The sequence below is a fragment of the Dipodomys spectabilis genome, unplaced genomic scaffold, assembly GCF_019054845.1.
Source record: "Dipodomys spectabilis isolate Male_0828 unplaced genomic scaffold, ASM1905484v1 ptg000110l, whole genome shotgun sequence".
Classification (NCBI taxonomy): domain Eukaryota; kingdom Metazoa; phylum Chordata; class Mammalia; order Rodentia; family Heteromyidae; genus Dipodomys; species Dipodomys spectabilis.
This window is the reverse complement of record NW_024870787.1, coordinates 2,221,691-2,229,852: the sequence shown is the minus strand read 5'-3', so window position 1 is coordinate 2,229,852 and position 8,162 is coordinate 2,221,691.

Genomic DNA, 8,162 nt, shown 5'->3' with positions numbered 1-8,162 from the left:
CATATTGTTTTGTATGCATGTATATAATGGTATTATATCCTCAATGGGCATTTAAATATTTTATTATATGTTATTGTAAAAGGTTTTGCTATGTATATTCTTGTACATGTGTCTCATTGGACATATGTTGAAATATATTTTGTATATAAAATTATGATTGAAAATGCTATATCATAGAGGCAACTCTACGTGTAATATCTTAAAGTTTGCCAGTATGTTTAACAAACTGAAAATATCATTTTAAATGCCAAGCACCAATGTATAAGGATTCCAATTTGTACATAATGGTTGTGCAAGGGTATCTTATTGTTTCTATTTCCACTAATCTCTATATGTATGCAATGTCGTGGTATGTTATGATACTTCCATATATTCCTTGGTTGTTGTTATATTACTATAGAGATATGTATTTGGATTTTTGATAAATTATTCAGGATGGTTAAAGTTTTTCATTGGCATTAATATGCTCTTAATATATTTCTGATTCGTCTCTTTAAATAAATGTATATGTACACACTATGTCTGTATATATACAAATACCTATATATATGTAAACATATTTAAAAATATAAAGATGTGTACATACATGTATATAAACATATTTGTATATTATTATTTTCATTTGTCTGTAAGTTATCATTTTACTTTATTTATCAAACATGTCCTTTATTGATTTTATTTTATTGTTACAATGTTGCACAGTGAAGACGGGCGCCGGTGGCTCATGCCTGTAATCCTAACTACTCAGGAGGCTGAGAACTAAGGATGGTGGTTCAAAGCCAGCCTGTGCAGTAAATGTCCATGAGACTCTTCTCTCCAATAAACCACAAGAAAATGAGAAGTGGCACTATGGCTTAAGTGGTAGAGATTTAGCCTTGAGCTGAATAGCTGAGGGAGACTTCAGGCCCACGACTACCACCACCAACAACAATAAAAAGTATACTGACTCAAAAAGCAATAGTATTAAGCAGTCTTAAAGATGGGCTCAAGTCTAACATTTTAGTATTATCTTAGATAACAGCAGCCTTCTAGTTCAATGAGCCATGAGCCTTCAAACTGTTGACCGAATTTCTTAGTTTATTTAGACAATCACTATAAGTATGTATTTTCTCAACTCTCTTTCTTTCATTTCACCACAGAATCTGAATTTTTCCTTTATGTCATACTTGAATACCAATTTCTTTGGAAGATATTTATTAATTGGTGTATATTAATTGTGCAAAAAATCTTATTGAAATATTTTACACTCTCACATATTAATGAAGGGGTTGATTAACCTGTTTCTGTCTTTCTCCATTCCCATTGCCCTTTATTTTTCAACTGTTTTTTGTGAATTTCTTTGTGCTATCTTCACACATCGTCAAAATGTATTAAATTGAAAATTATAAAATGCTGAATATAAAAGCAAAAATTTAAATAAATTGAGACTTATCTTTTTTGTGGGTTGGAGGATACAATTCAGCAAAGATATAAATTGTCTCCTCCCCTTTTTTTGTTCATTCATGAGGCTTGAAATCTGGTCCTGGGCACTGTCCCTCTGTTCTTCAGTTCAAAGTGAATAATCTACTCATTGAGCAACTGTGCCACTTCTGGTTTTCTGGTGATTATTTATACATGAGAGTCTTATGGACATTCCTGTTCCAGCTGACTCTGAACTGAAATCCTCAGATCTCAGCCTCCTAGACAGCTAGAATTACAAGTATGAGCCAATAGCGCTCAGCTTCACAGTTTTATTTAAGTTTATGACAATTTCTAAAAACACCTGACCAGCACTCTGAGTCATTGAAAAAGAATAATAAACTGGAATATATTGCTCTTTCTAATATTAAAGCTGTTAATGTAAATTTGTTATATTTGTAGAGGAAATAATACAGAGCTTAATAGGTCTGTAGGGCACCAGATTAGATCCACATAAATATTATCAAGGAATATTTAATAAGGGGTAAAACCAAACATTTGTGGAATGACATTCTCTTTAATAAGGGGGATAGATTAGACAGTATTTGGGAGAATTAAAAAGTGAACATTTAGTTAAACATAACAATTTATTCAAGCAGGATTTATTTATTTATTAACTTCAAACAGGATTAAAACGTGGTATATAAAACAAAAAGAGTTTTTTTAAATGTAAAGCAAAGGAAGATTTCTTGGCAATTTTGGAGATGAAATATTCTAAAATTTGGCATTAAAATTGTAAGAAAGGAAAATGATACAGTTCAACTCAATAAAAGTGTAAAACAATTTAGTCTGTGAAAGCTCATATACAAATAGTGAATAGAAGTTGGGAACAGGTGGTTCATGTATCTCATCCTAGCTACTTGGGAGGCTGTGATTTGAGTATTGCAGTTTGAAGCCAGCCCACAAAATAAAGTTCCTGAGAATCTTATCTCTGATTGATCAGCCAAAAATGTCAGATGTGAGGCATGACTGAAATGGTAAATTATTAACAAATTGTAACAAATCTCAGGGACGCTGAGTTCAAGCCTCAAGACGATACATACATGTACAAAAGTAATAATAGTAATACTATGATGATGATGATGATGATGATGATGATGATGATGATGATGATGATGATGTTGATGATGAAGGGTACCCATAGTCAAGGATAAAATATTTGCAACTCCTATACCTGAAGAATGCCTCAAATCTAGACTCTACATATAACTCTTAAAAACCTAATGTTAAAAAGAACATAAATTAGAAACAAGCAAAATACATCTTGTGAAACATATGCACAAGAAAATCATCATCAGTCCTCAAGTAAATGCATATTGAAACTAAAATGACATCATAAAACATGTACGAGAATTACTTCACATAATACAATAATGACCATTATAAATGGTATCAAGAAACACAGAAACTGGATGTTCGCAGGAATGTCAAATGGGAAAGCTACTTCTGAAAATATTTTGACAGGACCCTAGAATAGAAATATGCAACCACCCACAGAATAGTACAGGAATTGAGCTCTTTAGGCTTTGTCTCATAGAAATAAAATGTAACATTCACCCAAAGGCCAAAACACAGAGGATTATAGAAGCATTATTTCCTCTAGTCTAAGAAATGGAAATCAATTCAGGCTTACTTCAGGTGAATGGGAAACGAATTGTGCTACATTCTCTAATAACAGAACCAAAAGGCAATTAGAGTGATCACAATACCATATTAAGACATACAATAACTGGGAATAATCTACCATAGGTTTGAAGGCAATCTTAAAAACTTAATTATTGCATGATGTAGAAGTGAGAGAAAAAATGTGTTGGTTGGCACGATGAAACAGGTTTGGGATGGGAAAAAGAGAAGTAGTGGGTTTAAGTATAAAAGGGAAACATGATACAGACTTATTTTTGGTAAAGTAATGTACCTGTAAATATTGTATATTCATATAGAGTTGATAAAATTATATTGGAATTAATATATGCACAAAGTAATTAAAGTAACCAAAGTTTGCATAAGGTACTTGTTAAATATTGTCCTACTTCTGATGAATACTAGTAATATTTAAATAAGTTGGAAAAAGTTTTCAAGTGGTTTATCTGTGTTCTTACATCTTAAAGATCCATACTAACCTCAATAGAATTTAATGATATCTAGAAAACAGAAGGCAATATTGAATGTTTGCATTGAAAACTAGTTTGAGTTCAAGCTTGAGATGCAGTATACCTTGCTAATTAGAAGATTTGGAAGACTGATATCAGGGGAAATTTTGACAAAAAAAATCGTGAGTAACTACAAAAACAAAGAAAGGTAGATATAGTGTAATTTTCCTGATATTTTGTTTGTGGAAGCCATAGGTAAGAGATCATTGCTCAAGGGAGGCTTGGCCTGAAAAATAATCTAAAATGGTTAGAGCCTTAGTAACTTCAAGCACCATATTGCCAAAGAAAAAAAGAAGAAAACAAAAAAGTTTTATGTCATTGGATACAAGAATTGAAATTATTGTTTTTACTGTTTTAGTATTCAGGCCTCTCTAATATAAAAGCATTTATTTCAAGTAATTATTGTATTACCACTATTTATTAACTTATTATTTGACCTTCTTGGAGATTGAATCCATGGCTTTTTATATATTAGTCTAGTTCTACAACTGAGCTGTACCCCAGCTCTCTTGTACAGTTTTGTAAATTGTCTATGAATTCTTCAATAGTTAGCTATTCTACTTTCCATCTTATCTTTTCTCTCCCACATTTTCCCCTATGTATTTTAGTTTATGTGTTGAAAACTTTCCTCAATTTTATCTTCTAAACTTAGAATTTTGCTTTTGAGTTTATAGATAAGGTGGTTATTTTTATGACATCTTTAAAAATTATATACAGATATATGTATTTCATATATATGATTGATTCTTAGAATTCATTGCAATAAGCAGCATTTATCTGGTCAGATACATATAGCTATTGAGCCATTGTGATCCTATCCTAAGAATAGCTTTCCTTGTTCTTGCCATGTGAATGCTTAGAGTGCTGTTAATCATATCCAAGTGTAATTATTTGTCTTTTACAATCTATTGGATTAATTTGTAGATTTATGGACATATCTTCTTATTAGAAGTGAGGAAAACTATGCAGCATATATTTAATTGGATCTAGCTTATTTCACTTAATACCATTTTTCCCCAGTCTTTCCATTTCTTCAGGCATGGAATGCCATTCTTTCCAGTGGAAGCACAGAATTACATCAATATAACAGAATTGAAGACCCAGAAATGAATCCACTCCTATAGGCACATAATATTTGATAATGGAGCCAGGAACACAGGATGGAAGAAAAACAGCCTTCAAAAAATTGTGCTGGTATAATTGGCTGTACACAGAAAACTGAAATTAGATCCTTATATATCCCCCTGCACCAGAATTGATTCCAAATGGATCAAAGACCTCAATGTAAGTCCAGATGCCTTAAGAATCTTACAGTTAGGGGAAACATGAGAGCTCTTTAGCACAGGTTAAAACTTCCAAAGTAAGTCTGGAAAACATTTGTCAGACTCAAAAGCCATGAAAAAAAGAGATAGTGTAACACAGATTTCTTAGGTAGCAAACTTACAGACGAGAGCCTCAGCCAATGCTAAACCCTTCCTCCCTTTTCTAACTAGGTTATTTATAGTGGGTTTACATGACTATAAGGGTTTTCTGGTAGGGATTAGTAAGAAAACAACTAATGCTAAGACAGAGATAGCATGTGAAATGTGTTGTAGCTGGAGAAAGGGAGGGATTAAGGCTGGGGGTCTAGTTCAAAGCCTTGGCTTGGTGCCAGCTAAGTAAGGTACAGCAGCACCAGGGAAGGTGGGTAAAACAGGAGTGGTTATAAACAAAATCACTGGTCTGAAGCCTCAAAATAAGGACCCTAGTCTGTGTGGACCAAACAGTCTCTAACATGAGGTTTTTATCTCAGTTAACCAGCACGATTTTAGATTTTTGCAGAGTGGGATGTGCATAGTCACAGGCAATGTCTCCTATGTCAGGTAATCCAATCTACTCTATCACATGTTACCCAATAGCCAGGTTTCATACAAATGACTACAATGTGATTGTACAAATGTGATTGTGACTTTTCCCTCTCACGAATCAAAACTATCAAATGATTTCTGTCTTCCAGATGTTTACATATTTCTCATGATCTTTTCTACCATTTTGTCTTCATTATTAATGTTCATAGTACTTTTTGTTGTTGCCTTGTGTGTATATGCCATTTTTAGGGCTTGAACTCAATGTTTAATGGTCTCTCGTAATTTTTACTCATGGTGGATGACAGTCTATCCTTGAGCCGCATCCTCACCTTCTGCTTCTTGCTTGATAATTGGAGATAATTTTTCACATTTTTGTCTGTTTGGACTGACATTGAACTAAAATTATCAGGTCTCAGCCTCCTGAGTTCTAGGATTGTACACATGAATGGCTAACACCAATCTTTGCTTTACTATTATTTTAATTATGTGATAAAGGAAAGTAGAAGTATATTTGTGTTAAGGGTGCAATTTTTAAATAAAAGTTTGAATCAACTTGATATAATATAACTTATCACTTTTAACAGTTAAATCAATGAATATTACATATTCCCACAGAAATTTAATTGAAAACAAAAGGCATAACTGTTTTCTTAAAGCAATTAATGGAACCATGAATTACTTTCACTTTACAATTCATGTTTTATATAACTTTAATTAGCAGACTTCCATGAGTAAAAGTAAATATATTAATTGTATACCACAAGAAGGAAAGTGATTACAGTTAAGTACAGATATATCATTACAGCCAGAAGATATGTTTTTGAGCATTCTCACTAAAAGGAATGTTACATGCAGAAAAAAATGGATATGATGTATTTTATCATTACACAACATATATATGAATGGGATTGCTACTCAATAATTTATAAGTAATTATGTAGGTAGGACCCTTGTCGGTTGTATGTCTAGTGAAGATCTTCTCCCAATCCGTATGCTTTCTGTTGATCTTGCTAGCTATGTCCTTTACCATGCAGAAGCTCTGCAATTACATGCAATTCCATTTGTACAACCTTCTTTGATTTGTTGTGTGTCTGGGTCTCTATTAAGGAAATTTTGGCCTGTGCCAAGGAGACCTAGGATTTCTTCTATTCCATCCTGTAATGTTTTCAGAGCGTCTGCTTTGAATCCGAGGTCTTTGATCCATTTGGAGTTGATTCTGGTGCAGGATGATATATAAGGATCTAGCTTCAGTTTTCTACAAGTAGTTAACTAATTTTGCCAGCAGCATTTACTGAAGAGGCTGTCTTCTTCCATTCTATTTTTTAGCTGCCTTACCGAAGATTAGATGGCTATAGGTCTTTAGATTCATTTCTGGGTTTTCAATTCTTTTCCATTGGTCCTGGGATCTCTTCTTGTGCCAGTACCAAGCTGTTTTGATTGCTATGGCTTTCTAGTAGAGTTTGAAATTTGTTATTGATATTTCTCCAGCACTGTTCTTTCAGTTAAGGATCATTTTTGCTATTCGGGGCCTTTTATTATTCCATATGAATTTTTGTACTACCATTCCTATTTCCTTGAAGGATGAGGTTGGACTATTGATAGGTATATCACATTGAATTTGTAGATAGCCTTGGGAAGTATTGACATTTTCAGGATTTTGATCTTTCCAATCCAGTAGCATTGGAGTTATTGCCACTTTCTTAGTTCTGTTTTGGTTTCCTTTTTCATGTTTTTAAAATTTTCATCTTAGACGTCCTTCACTTTTTGGTTAATTCCTAGATATTTTATTTTTTTGTGAGACTATTCTGAATGGAGTTGCTTTCCTGATTTCAACTACACTTTTCTCATTGTTGGCATACAGAAAAGCTATTTATTTTTGATGGTTAATTTTATCCCCTGCTACTTTGCCAAAGTTTTGAATCACCTTGAGTAAGTTGGGAGTGAAGTCTGTGGGATTCTTTAAATTCAAGATCAAGTCATCTGCAAAGAGGGAGAGTTTTACTTCTTCTTTCCCTATTTTCATCGCCTTTATGTTTACATCTTGTCTTACTGCTGTAGCTAAGCATTCTAATACTACATTTAAGAGCAGTGGGGAGATTGGATATCCTTATCTCCTTCCTGAGTTTAGAGGAAATTGCTTTAGTTTTTCACCATTGAGTATAATATTGGCTGTAGGTTTGACATATACAACCTTTATTGTATTGAGGAAGGTTCCATGGATTCCTAATTTTTCCAGAACATTCATCATAAAGGCATGTTGGATCTTGTCAAATGCTTTTTCTGCATCGATTGAGATAACCATGTGGTTCTTATCCTTGCTCTTGTTGATGTGATGAATTATTGATTTGCATATATTGAACCAGCTTTGCATCCCTGAAATGAATCCTGTTTGATGGTGGTGTACGATTTTTGATTGAATTGGTGAAGTCGATAGGGCAAAATTCTGTTGAGAAGTTTTGCATCAATATTCATCAAAGATATTGGTCTATAGTTCCCTTTATTTAATGAGTCCCTGCCTGGTTTTGGGATGAAGGTAATTATAGCTTCATAAAATGAATTTGGTAGTGAATTTTCTCTTTCAATTTCATTGAAGAGTTAAAGGAGTATTGGTGTAAGTTCTGCTTTGAAAGCCTTGTACAATTCTGCTCTAAAACAATCTGGTCCTGGGCTTTTCTTAGATGGGAGGTTACTTATTGCTGTTTCTATT